Source organism: Haliaeetus albicilla, chromosome 2 (genome assembly GCF_947461875.1).
Source record: "Haliaeetus albicilla chromosome 2, bHalAlb1.1, whole genome shotgun sequence".
Lineage (NCBI taxonomy): Eukaryota > Metazoa > Chordata > Aves > Accipitriformes > Accipitridae > Haliaeetus > Haliaeetus albicilla.
Genome location: NC_091484.1, coordinates 25,160,659 through 25,179,915, shown reverse-complemented (window position 1 = coordinate 25,179,915; position 19,257 = coordinate 25,160,659).

Genomic DNA, 19,257 nt, shown 5'->3' with positions numbered 1-19,257 from the left:
GCTGTCTCCTACGTCTCCCAGCCTCACAAAAGCACCCGAGTAAGGTGTCTGTCTGCTTGGACTTGGCAACCTAGCCATAAATCCCTAGCTGTCATTCCTGTGCTGAAAGCTGTCAAGGGGCTGCTGGAGGAAAAATTATCCCTAGCTTCAGCCTTGCCTTCTGTCTAGACGTATTCTCCTTACCTGGCATGCTGTGGAAGCGAGGAGGCATGCTGGGGTGTTCACCGATGCTGCATCTGGGAATCACGATAAATAGAAAGTGTCTGAGAGCTGAAACTCAACTTACAGCCCCTAAGTGCACGAGAGCAACACAGCACCTGCAGCCTCAGAAGCTGGGCTGAAAGATAAGTGAATTTTTACATATGCTGTTTAAGGTTGTTACCAGCCTCCTCATTACTGGAGATGGTTTAGGTAGTGAAATCAAATGCAGGCGGCCAGGCTCTAACAAACTGTGGGTCAGATACATGGTTGGAGTAAACTGGGGTGGACAGATTGTAGCTGCAGCATCTGGGAGCAGAGGAGGAGATAGCAAATGTACAGCCATGGACTGAAGCCTGCACCAAGTGAGGTCTGTGCTTAGATGAAACATATTCCTTAGTGGTAACAGGGCTGCTGTTATGGACTCTAAATGGGATCCTGTGATGAGCCCAATCTTTGATGGTATTGGATTAACATCACTGCTCATTCCAGCTTATTATGTGTCCTGCAGTACCTGTCATGTCTCTCTGCCATCTACAGCAAATAATGACTCCGGCAATTATGATGGCTTTGTGCGCCTGCAGATCAGAAATACTATCTCGCAAAGGGCAGACTTTCCCCATCTCAGCACTGCAAATTCTTCCTTCACGCAGTGATTTGGCCCTTTTCGTCTCCCTTTTCCTCTGCACCTGCTAGTTTGTGAAACAGCAGAAGCTTTACAGAAGAGAAAAAAACCCTGAGAGGCAGCTTCACCTCCTATCTTTCCCATTTTTCTACCCTCCTCCTTCTTTCTGGAGCTGGAACAGAATTTGGTATCAAACACACAAGTTCTGCTTTGCTCAGGGTCTGATCGGAAGTCCACTAAATTCAATGGAAAAAATTCCCCGCCGTCTTTGCTGTTCTCTAGATTATTTCCAGCTCCCATCTGGCTACATCCCTTTGGCTGTAGGGCATGTGGGGCGGCTGTGGGAGCTCAGAGGTGGGGATTTTCAGCAAAGCCACTCACAAAAAGGAGCCTTGTTTCCTTGTGTGAAGCGTGAGGCTCTTGAGTTTTCCACTTCGTCCAAATCTGCGATTCATCTGCTTTCCCATGCTCGCACTCACGTCGTAACATGCCACCAGCCAGGCGTGGGGCTGAGTGCAAGGCAGTCGAGAGTATGTTTTTTTCTAGTTCTCCCTTTTTTCTCTCAGCTTTGGTTGCCCTGTGGTCCCCGCCACCCTCCTCACTTCAAGCTTGCCATCCCGGAGCAGCAGCGACCCACTGCCCCGTCTCCAGTACATCCTCCATCCCTGCTGACACCTGAGGTGGCTGTTGGGTGACTGCTCCCTCACATGGTTGTGAAATCCAAATCAGGGCTTGCTTTGCTGTCCTGTCCAGATGCACCTTCCACCATCCCTGCAGTACCGCCACATCACTGACTGCATCTTCACAAAATAATCTTGAAACCACATACGGAGGCAGAACAACAGGGGCATGTGGGGAGGGTGTGTTCAGAAAGAAAGCGTTGGAGGTAATGCTTTACATTTGACACACATGGCTTCGGCATGGGAGCTTTGGTTTGGCAAAAATATGGAAATAATAATAGCACTTTTGATCTTCAAAGTGCTCTTCATTCACTGACTAATGAGTGTAATGTTAGGCTTTACAAATTGGTCATACCCTGAAAATACATTTGGTAGCAAAGACCAAGGGTCAAGCTCTCTGCTACTGTAATGCCTTTGAAACGTCGGCACCAATTTTGTGGTGTGAAAATTAAGGACCAAAGTCTGTTCTAAGGTTACAACATCTTGTTTAGTCAATAGGAATTGCATGCCCATTAATGAGAGCAGAATCAGACCCTAATTAATTTCAGGCTTGCCACATATATTCTTCCATTTTAATACACACAATTACTGGCAACATCTGCCCTCACATGTGAACAGACCTGAGCTTTGAAATACAGGAATTGGATATTGGTCCTAATACGACACTTAATATACCAACATTTCTTATATTGGTTTCTGTGGGATCCTTTGCCAGGGGAGGGAGAATGATGCAAAAGTACCCAGCTAGTTTCTGTTGCACAATGTCGTGTGCACACATGCCAACACACACACACACACACACACACACACAGAGACAGGGTCAGCTGTAGCTTTGCGGGTACCCAGGAGCAAGCCTGGGATGTTAAGTCAAGTCCTTGGTCCCCCTATGCAGTCGGGGGTGTAACAAGAGCAAGCTGCACGAGCTTTGCTGTCGATGTATGGATGATGTGGCCGTGGCTCCACTCATTCCATCCAGGTTTATGGGAGGAAGGATCCCAGCCTGAGCACGGTGTGGGAGAGGTGGGGGCTTTCTCCAGGAGCAAGACCAGAGTCGCATCCTTGCAAGGTAGATATGAAACAAGCTAATTTTAAAGGTATCAAATTATTAAGGATTGAATAATTCAGCTCTGCAAAGCACAAGGTCCCTGTCAGGTATCAGCAACGGAGGTAGGTAAAAGCTGGCCCATGGCAAGCAGAGCCTAGATCTGCTGCATTAAAGAGCTGCAGGCACCGATTCCCTGTTCTTTTGGGTGAGAGACAGATCAGTGTTGTGTTTGTGTTTTGAAGATTAAGTATCTCAAATCATAAATGTCAATAGAATTATGAAGTACATTGAAAGCTTCCAAGTTATTTAAAATTAAATAACAACCCTGTAATGCAGCCAAGCCAAGAATTGCTCAGATCCGTTCGACCCTTGAAGGAGGCAAAGGAGGCTTTCAATTTCTTTGTTCAATCACTTCATTAAATTCCAATTCCTCTTAAAAGCTTGGCAGTCCTTGTCCTCTTCCACTTAATTCTGACACAAGTCCCCTTTGTTTGCGCTCAAGTTTCTCATGCTTCCTGTGCTTACCCACCTTCCTACATCCCAGAGCCTTGCTGAGTCCCACGGCAGTGCCCCTAGTAAGGACAGCTAGGGCTCTCCAACTTCAGGATGCACCTCTAGAGCACGGCAGTGTACCTTTTTGCCTGTACTCTTCCCTCTGAGGACAGGTATGGTGTTAGCTTGTTCTCTAGCAAGATGGCAATACACCCGACACGCTGCAGCTCAACTTGAGCATGCACTTTTATGCACGGGATTCATTAGCTTTCCTGTCCCGATCTCTCACAGGTACTCAGGGAAAGGCAAGAGCAGAAAATGCTGTAGGGCAGAGCCACTGAAATAAACCATGGGTCCTGAAGGATGCCATTTTTCTCTTTCTAAAAGAAGTTCTAGTCGCAGCTGAAGTTGCCTTATGCTTTGAGTTCTGCTTATAGCAGCCTGTACGGGCAGTGGGCTTTACGGTCTCTAATGTGTTCTCACTTCTGCTGGGCCGTCCTACCAGCACATGACTGCGGTGCCTGGGCTTATTTTCTTTTATAATCTCTTTCTAGGCTCTTGCTGAGATTTCCTGTCTTGGGGGATCTTGCTTAGGCTGGATGGATTACTCAAATGTTCTTGGTCCAACTCCAATTCCGGCTTAATTTATCTCTAGCCATTAGGGTTTCTGACTGGAAAAGCTACCCTATAGATTAATGAATTCTTACTGAATGAGGTGCAGGAGCTCACATGCAGCAAAAGAATCGCAATCCCCATGTGCAACGCTCACCATTAATACTGTTGCAGAAGGACCTTGCTCACAATGTCTGCCTGAAGGGCTCTCGCTACCCACAGGGACCTCCTATGTTCCTCCTGGTAATGAAGAGTGTAGTTTTGCCCATTCCCTGAAGGAGGCAAGAGGGTGTAGGCTGTGTAGCTCTTTGCCCCTGGGCTTCCACACCACCATACCGATGGGGGAGAAAGGGTCAGTATTATGCCTTGCTTTGGATACCATTAGTGAAGAAAAATCAGATCTGGAGAGAGGAAGTTTTCAAATCCTCAGCATGCAATGTGGGGGAAAATCTCATGTCTGCAGTACAGGGGAGTTTTCTGGACCGGTGCTGGGTACATGCATCCTTTGCTATGCCAATCCTTGTTAATTCGCCTCTGGGTACAATTTCTAGGCAAAACTCCTGGAAGGTCCTGCAGCAATGGCATGGGAGGATACATGCACTTGTATAGAAATCCCAACACAAATTACAGGGCTTACAGCTCTCTCCATTAAGGCAGGCATTCCTAATGGCTTTGGGCAGCAGTTTTGCAATGGTGAGTGAACTCAGATACCTTGGAAAGGCTGGACATGAGGCTGACTTGGCAAACTGCTCCCAAGACCAGTGCCTGAGGCATGGGCTTTGTCCAGTTCATGTCTCGATGTGGTACCTGGCTTTCAGTAGTTCAGGGCAAGTTGCAGATCCCTCAAAGTTTTTCTGTGCAAGTCCCTTATGTTTTTCAAAAACTAAAGCTCTATGACTTGAACACATACTGAGATTAACCTGAGGTTTCTACCAAACTTTTCACCTCTCCTCCATGTCCTCACATCTGTGCTAAATACGTTTAAAGGTTTGCCAGTGCCAGACAAAAGTTAAATATTACATCAAGGGCTCAACATACTCATGATACTCCAGAAACTCTATCCCACCATGCCATAGGAGAACATATTTTGTTGGCTTATAATGTGTGGCCCACAACATACATTTCACTAGCCTAAATTTTCCCAGCAGGGGCCAATAGTGTAAGTAAATCTACCCAGGTTACTGCAGTATTTCTGAGGGGTGATGCTTTAGTTCTCTTTGCACGTCTAGAAAAAGACCTTGTGATTCCCCTGCAGGGAGATTGTGTATGAGCCGTGCGAACTGCTGAAAGAAGTGGTCCCAGGACTGTTCCAACTGGCTGATCTAGTGACATGAAAGTGTTGTCGTTTACACGCTCTGGAGAGCTTCAGGATGCAAGGAAGATGGATGGTTATTCTTCTTGTGCCCGCTTAAACAATATATTTGATCCTGTCACCTGCCCTGCGTGAACTGCCTTCTTTAGAAGTCAGTATTAATGATGCAGATCAAATCTAGATGCTGTCACTTATCCCACTTGCTCCAACAGCCTTTGTTAACAAAAAGAAGTCTTTTTGACCTTAAAAAGTGGAGACGATATTACTTTTGTAAAACTGTTAGGAGAGGTTCTAAGGACTAGAAAAGTGCTTCATTGGAAGAATGTATTAATAAATGCTACTTGATCACAGGGACGCCTGTATCCTTGGTAGGAGAAAGAAAACAGACCTGTCATCAGCTTATATTCCTCATACATTGGCATCACTTGTTCTCACAGTGATCTGGCCTTGCTACATGGGCTTTAAGGACCCTTAAAAAAAGCACTGCTTGACTGTACAATGAGTGTATCTTTAGCAGAAACTGCTCAAGGCCCATTACCACCTTCCCCCTCCTCTTCCCAGAATCTAGCCCCACATTATTACTACCCAAATGAACAGTCTCTTCACCAGACTTTCTCAGCTGGAACTGAAGCAGAGATTTGAACTAAGCCATCCAGCTCCTCAGGCGCATAAGCTGCCCACCACGTCTGTCTAGCCAGGCATCAAGTATCTCTCTAGTGCCAGACCAAGGGTCTGCCTAGGGCTGTGTCCTGCTTCCAGCAGTGGCCAGATGTGGGTGCCTGGGGAAGACTTCAAGCATGTCAAGCATGCATTTCCCGAGTGCGCTCCCAGACTTCAACTATCTTCAGGGATTTCCTGAATCAAATGCAGTTTCTGTGTATTAGTAACACCCAAGGTATTTCTCTTCCATGAACTTGCCTGCTCTCCCTTTGAATCCCTGTTCCAGCTGTTGACCTTGATGACCTGTTCCAGCTGTTGTTCCGGATTACTTATTCTTTCCTCTCCGTCCTCAGCTGGTTGTCATAACTTTATTCCCACATCCTTGTCATCAGTTCCTACTGCTATGTAACTTTGCCACATCTGTGTAACTTTCTGTTGATTGTGCAGTGATTAAAGGTCTTGGAAATTTTTAAAAATATTTTTAATAGTGGTATGTTCTTAGGTTTATTTTTATTATTATTAAGCTGGAGAGTTTACAGGTTTGAGTTTTGAAGTAATCAAACAAACAGTTTAAACTGAGTAAAAAAGTGAATATGGTAACTACCTTAGTGTGGGGAAAGGCTGGGACAGTGAAGTGTGCTTGGGAGTGGTAACCTTTTCACCTCAATCAGCAGCAACTGGAACAGTTTGCCCTCAGTCTGCTTGTCTCCAGCTTGCTAAATGTTCAAATACTCCATGCAAAGTGGAGCTGCCTGAATTTATGAATAGCTTTGGCCACCCTGAAACTGCTTTTTTTTCCTTTTTTTTTTTTTTTTAATTTCCAGCAAATACATGATTCACCAGCCAAAAATATCATAAGTACCTATCACAACAGCACCAGTTGCTCCTGTGTGTCTTGGAGTTTACAGCAGACCTGTTAACTGGTAGTCTTACAGTGGAGGAGGTGGTGGTTATCTGTACATTTGTCCAGGCAGGGTGTACTTTCCACCAGGGCATTGCTGATCAAGGCTGGGCTACCTACTTCTGCATAGCCTAGAGGGAACTCTTCCTTCTCATGCAGGAACTTGAAGTCCACCACTCTGCAACAGAGCTAATAATAGCAAATGGACACATCTTGCAAACAACTGGGAGGCTGAAATTTGTTTGCCCGGGGTGTTTGCCAAATAGTTATGAATACAGAATAGGTTTGTTTAAAAAAGAACCTTGCTTGCAAACAAACTGTGAATGGTGAAAGCCAAAATCTCTCAAATTATTTGTGACAAATAACTTGGTCAGTTCTGTGAGCCTCTGTCTAAGTCTTGTAGAGATGGGAGCCACCCCTTTCCAGAGTAAACAGAGCAGCCCAGCGTGCTCTCTGGTTACCACACAGGAAGAATGCAGTACGTTTTCTGTGAGTATTTGCTCTGACTTAAAAATATGCTTGCTTTATCTGTGTTCACACCTCTCTTGCATTCATGAGCTGTGAACACTCAAACAGTCAAGATTTACTCCTCTGGATACCTACTGAAAGCAAAATTAAACCTCATTATTTGCAAATGGAATAATAAGTTTTAACGTGGGATCCTGTTTTCGGAAAGCCCTGCCAGGTCTGTGGAACAAAGGCTATGAAGTGAGCCAGACATGGGTGTGCCAGTCTTCTGTAAATAAAAACATGCATGTACTTAAGTACGTCTAACAAGTACTCAGACAGAATTAACTGTAAGATCCATATCTTGCCAACAAATCTGTTGAGCAGCTTAAGTTTGGCTTGGTTTTTTTTTTTTTCCCCCCCAAAGTAGCAGTGCCTCAGGCAAAGGTCTGTGTGGCCCAGAGAGGAAAAGCTGAAAGTGGTCTGTACAAAACTTGTAGTCGTGGTTTATCTGCCTCCTGTCCCTAGGCAGTGAAAGCCACCAAGGACCTTTGCAAAGCCTTCTCCTGATTACAAGATTTGTGCTTATCCAGGCAGGAAACTAACACTGCCGTGGGACTTGGGTGGCCCGTTGCTACTGGAGAGGACATTTGCAAGAAACAGTTGGCAGTCCTTCCCTAAAAGCGGGAAAAATATCTGTAACTTCAAATAAACCTGGGAGACTGCAACTTGTCAGAGGGTGATGCATGACAAGTGTCTAGTCTTGTAAGGTAACACGTTTCTGGCCAATGCTACCCTCTCTTTAAGCACACAGAGCAGGAGAGAAAGCTTGTTTGGTCATTACCTGCTAAATCAGTGCATTGATTGAGAGAACATATCTCCTGGTTGGTGGAGAGATAACTGACCCAAACCACTCATTTGGAAATACTTAGGAAGATAGCAGAAGTAAGCGTTGCCGCTTTCTTGTGTCCTGTGTTAAGTGTGCTGCCTCTTCCCAGGCCTCCCAGAAACCAGGCCAGGGCAAAACGATTGATATAGTTGCCTGGGTACCTAACCCCTGGGACTCAGCTGATGGGTGCAGGGCTGCTCTGCCTGGAAGATGTGTTATCTCCCCACTCCGGCATTTGCGTCTGGGCTTGCACAACCTGCCTGGCTTCCCTGCTCCCAGCAGTGCTCTGCGGCACTAGTGTCAGCCAGAATCTACCTTGCGTGTGTCCATGTATGTGTGTGCATCAACATATTGACACATACACATCGTAAAAGAGGGTTCCTGGAATTACGAAGTCCGTTGGTCAAAAGTTAGGGAATGCTGTTAAGTGACCGTTCACGTCTGGATTCTGTTCCCCTTTGCCTCCATCTTGGGCTAAAAATCAGGCAGGGCTCCTGTAGAAAAATACAGCACTTCATTGCATGTGTGTATGTGGAAGAAAAGGCGTTCTGGGAAAGCTAGTATTTCCCAAGTCCCAAGTGTTTGACTTCATAACCTTCTTGACATTCCTGCCGGGGAAGTTTTTTGCATGCAGTTTCCCAATGGCAAACAACAGCCCTCAAGCCAGGCCTGATAACGGCTGCTGTGACAAAGCCCTTGTTCCTCTGCTTCTGTCCTTTGCTTTTGTTTTCCTCCCCCCCTTGATTTCCTCTTCCCTTGGCCCCCAGCATCCCCAGTGCAGTATGTGGCACTAGTGTTCAAGCAGGGTGTGATCCCAGCGCCTCTAGTAGGGGCACTGGTTTGCTGTGGGGTGTTTTGGCTCAGTGCTGAAAGGTTTCTAAGGCATACTCAGGCAAGGAGGGGGAAGACTAGTGGGGGAGGGAATGAGGAGGAGCAAAATGGTTATACATTTTTAATGCTTTATCTACTGTAACAAAATTGGGATAGCAGCTCTCAAGTCTAGGAAGAGGCATGGCTTTAGCCTGAGGGCTCTACCTGCTGCATTTGAGATCTCCTGCAAATAATAGTCATCTCCAAGCATTTCAAGAAACCTTCACAAATTGTTTATCATGCAAAATGTTAGGCAGCTTAAATACAGGAGTAACGGCCTGAATGATCATGCCTCAGACTGCTTTTTATACCTGTTTCTTAACCAACATTTATGTGCTCTGAGCAAAAGTGTTCTCCTCCCCCTGCTTTACCTTGGTTGGTTTATCAGCTTCTGGGGATCCTACTTGCCACTTGCACACCATAAAAAAATGTCTAATTTGGTGGTCCCAAGGAAATGTGTCCATCTCTCATGTTCCATGGTGAGGTAAGATGGCTATCGGGGCAGGAAGTTTTCTTGGAAGTCAATGCTGGCTTGGCACGGCTGAGCATTGGGGTAGCAATGGGCAACCTGCTGTCAAAGCTGGTGCTGGCTGGTAAGAGCCTCGAGTGTCACTGCCTGTGTCCAGCTGGGAGAAGGTGAGCAAGAAAGGTCAGCGCTGATGGTGATCTGTGAACCACCTCAAGGAGATGGGACGATGAATAAAATGAGGTGGTGGGCTGGTGCAAGAGGGGAGGGAAGCTGCTCCAGAGGAGCTCGGGAGGCAGACAAACTCCTTTGCATTCAACGGTAAATGGTATCAGGAAAAGGTGTTTGCAGAGCCTAAAATGGAGCCTGGGAGGACATGGAGATGAAGTAAATGAAGCGTGTGGCTGGCTGTTGTGCCAGGCAGGACCGGCATCTGGACCTCCTCCTTTCCTCACTCTCTCCTCTCTTATCTCTTGGCTTCTGCTGCTCCTTGTCCACAAGTTGTGCCTTTTTCCAGCGGGTAGTCCACAGCAGGCTCCGTTAGCACCTGGTTGCATCCTCCGGACTGCAGCTCTTCTTTCAAAGGCAGTAGCCAGGCAAGCCTGTGAAAATACCTCATCACAAGGATGAAGATAGCATGTATGTGTGCAGAAAGGGGGTACGGGCAAGAAGAAACTCTGCTGTAAGATATCAGAAGATCGAGACTGTCAGAAAAAATAGTAGCATGGAAATTACTGTATTAGGTAAGTCCAGTGGCCTCTTCCGTCCAGTGTTGTATCTGATGTGAAATGCTCATGGAGGCGGGTGAAAAGACTTTGCAATGGGTAGATACGGAGACTTCTATGAGAGGTGAGTCTTCTCCTCATGTCCATTATTGACACTGATGTAATCGTGGGACATGTGGCTTTTTATTGCTCCTGAAATTCTCTTGGTATTTAGTTGTGCATATGAAGATTTCATTATATGAGTCATGAGAGATCTGTGGCCTTGATGGCAGTGAGCTCCATGGTACGTGTGTGTTTTCTTGTCCCTGTTCTGCTCCCTGACAGATTCTTTGAATCATGTCTGCATTGTGATATGAGGAGAAATTCAGTATAGCTTTTAAATACTATTCATTTATGTTCTTTACTCTTATTTTTTTCCCTAGGTTGTTGTTGTCTCTTCTGTTGTAAAGTGGGTAAATCTTGGTTTCTCCTTCTCTTTCTCTGCCCTCTTTGGGTTCCCTCTGCCTCATTCTTGATTTATTGCTGGCCACCGTGTCATCCTGAAGTGATGCAGTTTTCTGGTTTGCCTTTTGCATGGGTTGTTCCAACATGTGCTTGCTGCCCTGGCATTTTGACCACTACTGTGCTGCTCGTCCGCCCTTTTGGCAAGCTGTTGTGAAGTTTTCTTACTCTCTAGATGTTACCAGTGCACTGAATCATCTGCAAAGTTTCCCACGTTACTGCTTCTTCAGGCAAAAAACCCCACATTCAACTTTTCCTGGTATTTCTGAAGGGTTCTCTACAGATGGAAATGAATGCTGCATGGGAAGCTAGATTGCTACTCTGTCCTAATGTCCTGCATCGCCCTTTTCATGTTCCATAGGAGAAGTTACTCCTCACAAGGCACCCTTGGGCTCTGCGGGTTGACAAACACTGGATCCCTTTACCGGAGTACTCTTCATCCACACTGCTGGCTCTTAGCTAAGCCACAGTTTGGGCTCTAAGTTTCCAACTGGAGCTGGCTTTGGGATTACTGCTGCCAAACCAGTCTGTAGCACAATCACACCAGTTCCTCCAGATCCTGGGAGGAAGAACGTGGGCCTGGGCAAGGGCAGTGAGTGCGTAAGCATGGCTCAGAGCTTGGCCTGTATGCATATGGGATTGCAGGCAGAAAACAGGAACAGTGAGCCCAGAGCTGAAAAGATGCTTAGGGGGAGTGAGTCCAGCTGTACTCTGTGCACAGATGCAACGAACACACAGGATCTAGGGCAGAGTGACAAAACTGTATTTCCACGCTCATTCTCTGTGCCAAGTCCCCATAGAAGCAGACCTTAACTCTTGTCTTACTGCCCCATACGTAGCATGTGAACCATGGTAAGCCCCTCCTCGCTTTTCTCAGGAAGCGGTTCATGTCCATTTTGAGCCACGTGGGATTACAGCGTATTTCTAGACCTATGATCTCGTCCTATTATATCTGGTCTTTTTCCATCCTTTCACTGACAGGCAGTCCTCACTTCACATCTTGAATTCCAGCTGCCTGGAAAACAATCAGCAAATAAACATTGGAGGAAATATTGGAAAAAAAACCCCAACCCATGTCTAGCAATTGGGCTTGCTGCCTCCAGGCAGGTGCAGGCTGCATGTGAAGAGCAGCAATTCACTCAGCAGTGCTTTTGAAAGCAAGGAGCTGACGGCACTGGGAAAGCTGAGTGATGTGATGGGTCTGGGGCCAGGGAAGCATCGTGTGTGGATGCCAAGTAGACGGCTGAATTTTAGACGCCGCTAATTTTAGTTCAGCATGATTTGCTTCACTGAGCTCTCCTGGTGCTCTGAATGCTGTCAAGCAGGTTAATCATAATTCTTTACAAGACTTAAAACTCTTGGATACACAAGAATCTGATCTGAGCTTTTTTTTTTCTTTAAGACGAGGTTTTCCTGTGTGCTCTGACCTTACCATGAATGCATGTTAGACCAATACCAGTAATCACGAACCTGCTGTTCTATATTCTCTTCTCCTCATGATGTTCTTTAACCTATTTTACATGTAAGACATTTCATAATATGCAGCCAAGTGTTTAAGCATTCAATTCCCTTCCTTCACCCGCCCCTCCTGTTCCTGCAGTTGGTTGCAGATCACTGCCTGGAAGCGGGCAGAGAGAGCGGGCAGCAAGGTGAGTTTTGTTCCTCTGAGAATAACTCCTTTCAAGTAATTCTTTATCCAAGGTGACCAATGTGCACTGATACCATATCTCGGCTGAAAGCATGGCAATTTCTGACAGTGCAGTCATCTGACCCTACCCTTAAACAAAGCCGTGCTCTCGTGCCCAGGCAGGATTGCTGCAGAGAGCCAGGGGCGGGTACAACTCCACACATCCTCCCTCTTCTTTAAATCCTGTAACTTTTCCTTGTGTTAGTCTGCTGGGCTCAGCTTCCAATGTGTTTGCAGTGGTGAGCTGGGAGAGGGTCTGCAGGAAAATTGCTCGGGTGTAAAAATGAGAGAATGGTTGAAAAAGGACTCGAAAATAGACCCAGGCTAATAGAGTTTCATTTCATCACCAGGTTGCCATTCAAGATCCAGTTTGTGTAGGTTGTGATGAAATGTGGTTTCCACTAGATAAGTATTCAGCGCTTTGCATAATGAAAATTGGCACTTTGCAGCAATTTCTAAACAGATGTAACTGCAGCTGCTGTGGGAAGGCTGAGGCCATCTGTTCCTCCCTGCAGCTGCTGGCCCCTTCCCTTGGCCCTCCTCATCCTCATCCCCAGCCCTGCTGCGTGCAGCTGGGATCACCCATGGGCACAGGGTGGGCAGCGATGGGGTTCGTCACACTTTGGCGGCCGGAGGCAGAACTGCTGCAGGGAACCTGCAGCTGCGGTTGCAGAGGGATTTCTCCAGGCAGCAAGGGCAGCTGAAGCAGTTCCCATGCTTTCTCCTGTCCCAGGCTGCTGCCAGCACCACCACTTATGGGGTCACGTAGCAAAGTGGGGATGATTCCTTTGTATTTCTGGGAAGTCTTACTCCAGAATCATGTTTTGACTAGGAGCTGATGTACAATAACAGTGGAGCATAGGAAATTTGTGTCATTGCCTGTCTTCTCTGCTTGCCCTGTGTCCATTCAAAGCTGAGTACTTCGCTTTGTGTTTCTGGTTTCAGTCTATCAGATTTCACCAGCTTGCTTTGATTCAGATTTACAAAGCCATGCCTAGAGAAGGCAATGTCATATTCCTTTTTTTTCTTTTCTTCCAGCAGTAGCTGCTCAGCATACTGCAGCCAGGGTGTCAGCAGGAGTGTAACACTGGTCTTGCCCTCTAAAAGCCTCTTGGGGTCTGGTCGGCGCAGACCAACATTCTTCTACAGTGGTTCCTCTCTGAACGCTTCTGCTCTGGAAGAACATGTATAAAGGCAGCTTTTCCACAATGGTGAAGGGGCTTTGCATTCAATGCTTGGTTTACTTTGTCATAATTTCCCTGCAGAGGCAAATTTTGAACTTGCAGGGAGTTGCAAGATGGATCATTGGGATCTGATTACAAGCAAGGTTGGAAAAGGATGATGGTGTTTATGCCATACCTCCTGCTGTCCTGGTGTGCTCACCTTGCTCCTGGAGCAGTCTCTGCTGCAGGATCAAGGCAAGAAAGGATTTGATTCTCCTCAGAGATACATTCCCAGCTTGCGTTAACATCCAAGTCGCAAGTAAAGATCTGTGGAGATCAGGTGCACAAAGCTGGTATAGTTTTTGTGCAAATACGAGGCAAATATGAGCCCTAGCCACAGAAGTTTAACAACTACGAATTTCAAGACTGGCCCATTTATCCAAAAAAACAGGTCTTGTGGTAAAGTTCTCCTTTCAGTTATGAAAGTCTCCACATGACATAAATTTGTCTTTCTACCTGGGCAGAATTACTGCTTGTGTCAAGGGGGTTCCTGCCCATGTGGGGGAAGAGAGGGAGGAAAGCAGGGAGCCACCATGCAGTGCAGCAAGTAGAGACTTCCTGCAATGCCTTGGTTAATAGCGTGTTTCTGGGAGCTGGTCCAGGGCTATTTCAGAGCGTCAGTATAATTTTACTGTTATTTCTCAGGTTGAGTTTTGATCCATGAGGCTTTATCTTTGGAAACAACTGTTTCCCAGAGCAGTGTCCCCATCCTCATGATGAAGGGCTCTGCAGTACATCCTTTGGTTCTCTAAAACATGGCACGCTTCACAGACCTAAGGCATTTCCTAGCTGATTGATGGCAACTCATTTAATGCAACGTGTAGGTCTAAAACTATGAATATATTGAGCTGTGGAACAATATATTTCTTCTTCTCGGGGGTGCTTATCGTACACCGCTCTCCCTGAAAATGGAGGGAGCAATTGCATTTTATCACCTGTTTGCAAAAAGTCATTATCAGAGGCTAAAAAATTTACAGGCAGAACCTCTGGAGTCTGATGTCTTGACACACTGTGTTTTTATTGTTAGCTCTATAGCCCTGATGGAGGTGCCACATGTGAGGCTGACCGTCCCTCTTTAATCAAAGGGTGGGAGAAGCAGTTGGTTAGAGACAGGCTGCGTGATCCAGGGATGGCTGTGGCAAACAGAGAATGGGAAAAGATACTGGGAGGAGGTGTGAGTGTGGGTGCAGGGGAGGTATGGCTTCCGTGCTCACCTCCTGCGTGCCTCTTGAGTGTGGTCCTCGCACTGACCACATGCTGTGCCTGCAGCTGAGGCTGGAGCCTCTGTCTTGCAAGCAAAGAAAATAACCAATTATCTGCTTTTCAGCAGTTTATGGGCCAAATGCCTGTCGTGGAAGCTTTGACTTCCATGGGCTTAAATTTGAAAGAGGTTCCAAGAAGTTTGTATCTTCTGTCATATTACATGTAACAGCCACCACGCACTGGGATCCTCATGGTCGTGGAGTCTGAAGGAATGATGTTAGTGCTGTCTGGCTAATCCAGGGCTCCTTTTGAACACCACCTATCTCAAAAGCTGAATTTTATTTATGTTTGCAGGGACCGGGCTGGGCTCAGCTTTGCCACTTTCTGGGGTAAGTGTTAATATTTTTTATCAAAAGTTGACTGACTAGCTGAAGGCCTCTTTTAACTTGTCAGGATTTACAACAAATACATCACTAATAGGGGATTTTTTTCTGCATTACCCCATATTTAATAGGGGGTGAATCCTTCTTATTGCAGTACACATGTGTAGTTAATAGCTTAATTTATATTAAACATGTATTGCATTGTTAGCAAATAACGATGAGCTACATGGTGACTATCAATGGTTCTGTGCAACTGAGGATGTTACACATTCTTACCAGGGTTTAGGAAATGGAAATAAGCAAGCAACACAATGTGTAGTTTTTAGGCAGCTATCACCAGAAATGACTCCCCCAACAGACTAGGCTTCAACACTGTGCACGGGTTCTATTTTCAAAGAGATCAGCTACCCTATAGCTGCTCCTGTTAAATACACGCCAGTCTTATGAACAGAGGCTCAGTTCCAGCTCCTGTGGCCACTTCAGCATTTGCATTTCCTTTGCTCCTGTGACCGTAACCATAGAACCTACTACAACACTTGGAAAAATATAATCTTTGGCATTTCATACTTTTTCTCCACCCATATACATGTGCACTTTTGCAGAAGCAAACAGAAAATCCACGTAACTCTGGTGTCCATAGCCAGGAAAAGCTATGACCGGAGAGAATAATAAAAAAAAAGGAATAGTTATAGAGGTGAAAAGCATTAATTTGGGGAGTTACAGCTCCGCTTCTGGAAGCCAGTGCTGCAGTCTGCCAAGCTGCGTCATGCCATCCAAGGCAGAAACGAGTCAGGGGAACGTGCCCTGCACTAAGGTGCTTGAAGCAGCACCCGAGCGGGGTTTCAGCACTGCACAGGGCTTGTACTGGCCATTACGGAAGAGATGAGTTTTAATGGAAAGAAACATAAATAGCTACTACGAATGGCCTGGGGCTAAATGGCTCACCCAGGCTATTTTGGCAAATACTTAGGAATGACAAATATATTCACCCATCAGGGCTGGCTCAGCAAATAGGCAGGATTAATGATAATGATTGCAGTGAATAATTCAACTGGATCTACTGGTAGTCTGAGAGTGAGTTGTACAGGCAGAGAAAATAAAGAAAATCAGATGGGTTGCTTGGGTGCTGGATGGCAGGGAAAGAAAGAGAAGGAGGCCTGTAATGGAGAAAAACCTACACAACAGCTGGGCCACTCAGCTGGGATGCAAGACACAGATTCACCATGTTCCTGCTTGGAGCTGGGCAGAGTGGCGTTCAAACTGTGGAGCTGCTCTGGGGCTCTTCCAGGCAAAACCATATGGAGAAGGAGAGCAAGTGAGACAACTCAGGCAAGACCAGGTGCAGGCAAGGACCTAAGGAAACTTTTGTAGGCATGGATGCATTTCCATGGGAAGTCTCAGTTTCTTTGAGTCAGACTTTTGAAAAGACAGACCATTTTGTCAAAAGGCCCTTGCCCAGCAGTTTAGCGCCATGGCTTTTGCATTTCATCAAGCCCCTATAGCTGGTACCCTTATTTTGTTTGAATGGGCACAGCCTCAGCTGCACCGTGCCCAAATGTTTCCATACCTATTCCCCCTTCCTTTCCCTTTCTAGCATCTCTGTCCCTTCTGGCCAAGAAGCTGCCACTGTGTTCCTAAAACTGCTCCTTGCAGCAGATTTAGCATTGGCAGCACATCCCTTTTTTGCCCTATCCCTCTCTCCATACTGTGGGGCTGGATCATGCCTCCAGTCTGGAAAGCCCTCCTTTCAGCTTCATCTTTTACTGCTTCTCAAGTAGCTTTTAGATTAATTTTGGTTAATCAGGCCCTTGCGCTGCTGTTTCTGGATGCGTAAAATGTGAAGGACTCACAAAAAGACATGTAGGTCACCTCCCATGGTTTCTGCTTTTTCTTCTGGCATCACGTTTTGGGGATCCCCAGGTAGTGTGGCTGTGTAGGGCCCCTTTTAAAAGGGTTTCTGCCTGGAGAGGTTCAAATCTCTTTTGCTTGCAGACACCTTCCTGGTGGGGTCTACTAGCTAATTGGGACAGATAATGAGGATGGCAGAATGGATTTATGAATGACCAGGTTATCGGTTATGTTACTTTAATCACAGGTCCGAGCCTTGTGTTGAGTGTAGGAGCTCGGCACTTCAGCATGGGCTACTGCAAGCTTTAAAGATGAAGAAGGCAAACCGTGGCCATTCCCACCTGAGAAAGAGGAACAGGAATGGGAAGAGGGAGCAAGCTGCTCCTTCCTGTGCAGTGCTGTGGGTCTGCATCCACTGATGCTCTCTGCCAGGATGCCCAACCCAGCAGCTGGGGGAGGTCGGGGTGCTCTGCCTCTTTCCATTAAACATCAAGGGAGGAATCAATGGTGCTGAAACTGGCCTCTGAAGGATCCCTCCCAACCTCCCATATCAGAGGGGCTGCCATCGTGCTTCGATTTTTCTCTAGCAGCGCTCAGGAGAGGCAGTTCAGAGATCCTGGGGAGTGTATGGGTCCCAGTTTTTTTCCATCCCCTGCTGCTGGGGACGCAGCTCGGTGGGGACAGCGACAGAGTGAGGTGAGCTCCGAGCCTAGGACGTGTGGTGTGACTGCTGGAAGGGCCTGAAACCTGCTGGTCCTGGGGCTGAGCAGTCCTGGTGCAGGGGCAGCCAGCGCATAGAGCAATGCCTGTGTGCAGTGCAGGGGAACGGGGAATGAACTCTTGCAATAATAATAATAATAATAATAATAATAATAATAATAATAATAAAAAATAGTCGGGCCTGTATTTCACATTTCTCTCTGCCCTTCCAGCAACCCTTCCTTGAAAAGTTTATGTCTACATTACAAGAAGCTGTTGCATTTTTAGGCAGCCAAGTCCTCTCCCCACTGTTTTCCATAGCTGAGCTGGCCTTTGCATAGCCTCAGCGGTGCAGGGGCCTCTTGCGGACAGAGCAGTGTTTGTCTCCGAGGCATGTTGAACTTGGCAGGTACTGTAAGTCTAACTCCAATTTAAACTACCACCTTTCCGAAGGAAGAGACTCTGCAGTATGCAATGGCAGCTGCCACAAGGAAAATCTGCTTGCCTGGCTGGAAAACCCAAGCAGGGCCATTAACAGCAGTTTCTCCATCTTTTCACACAAATTTACTCCACTGCCTTGCAGACACTGACCTAGCTGCCATTTTCTTCCAACTGAAAGAGGCTAAAGTGGGGCAGTTTGGTTGCAATCAACTCGAATAGAATATTGTGTGCTAAACCAGGCAGAAATACGACCTTAAAAAACATGGGCCAGGCTCACCCCTCCTCGCAACCAACCATCTGTGGTGCGTGTGGATCTGGGGTCGAGCCTGCTGTGCTTGTTGACAGTCAAATCCTTTCCTGTGGGTTCATTGCTTCCCATGAACTGCAGCAGAATCAATATCTGATGGCACATTTCTTTGGAGCCTGGTATAGGTGGGGGTTTTTACCCCTTTGGCTGGGATGAAGCACAAGCTGGTTGCAGATGAGGAGAAGGTTGATGGTGGGTCTCCATAAGGTGCAGGTCCTGTCCTGCTGGGTCTGCTAGCTTGCTGGTGGGAAAGGGGAAAGCTGGTCATCCTGCACTGGGAAGAAACATCTCTTTTTGGAGGGGTGGCTCTCAGGAGGAACAACTCTGGTCAGAAGTCTCCTTGGGACAAATGTCATGTCTGTGGGCAGTGGGGAAGATGACGTGGAGCATTCCTGGGCACCAAAGCCTGCGTGCGCACCACTGTGGAGTACAATTGTTCTCCATCGCTGTTTCCACCTCCTCATTAGTTTGCCATCGATAACACAGTGTTTCTAGTGCAGCTGAGAACGCAAAGGATGGTCACATGGGAGCTGGCTCATGTCTCCTGGGAACACAGGGTCATTTGGGTTAATCTCAGCCCGCTGCATGCCTAGAGACCCCCTGGGAGAGCGAGGGCATCCCCTCCCCACTCTCTGCCCATGTGCCCTATTGTCACCTGCAAAGATGGCTTGTCATGGGGCAAGGACAAGCCCCTTCTGAGGACGGGGCTGAAGCAATGGATGAGGGAGCCTGGTCTGTGCCACCAATTTTCCTGGTCCTCCACCAAAGCAGCAGTTCCCGCTCTGAAGTGCCAGGACCCCCATCGCAGTGGGAGTGCTCTGGATCCTCTGGGTCAGGCAGACTGACCGAGGGAGTCAGGTCTCCCTGGGTACTTTGGGGCAGCAACCAGACCAGAGAAATGCAGCTAAGCTCACTGCACTGTTTTTTGCTAGTTTTTTGAACTTGCCCTTTTGGGATCAGCAGAGATGCAGGGCAGAACAGGCTCCTAGGGAACAAAGTTTAGTTTCCTACACTTGATCATTTAATAGGGTGAATTCTGAGGT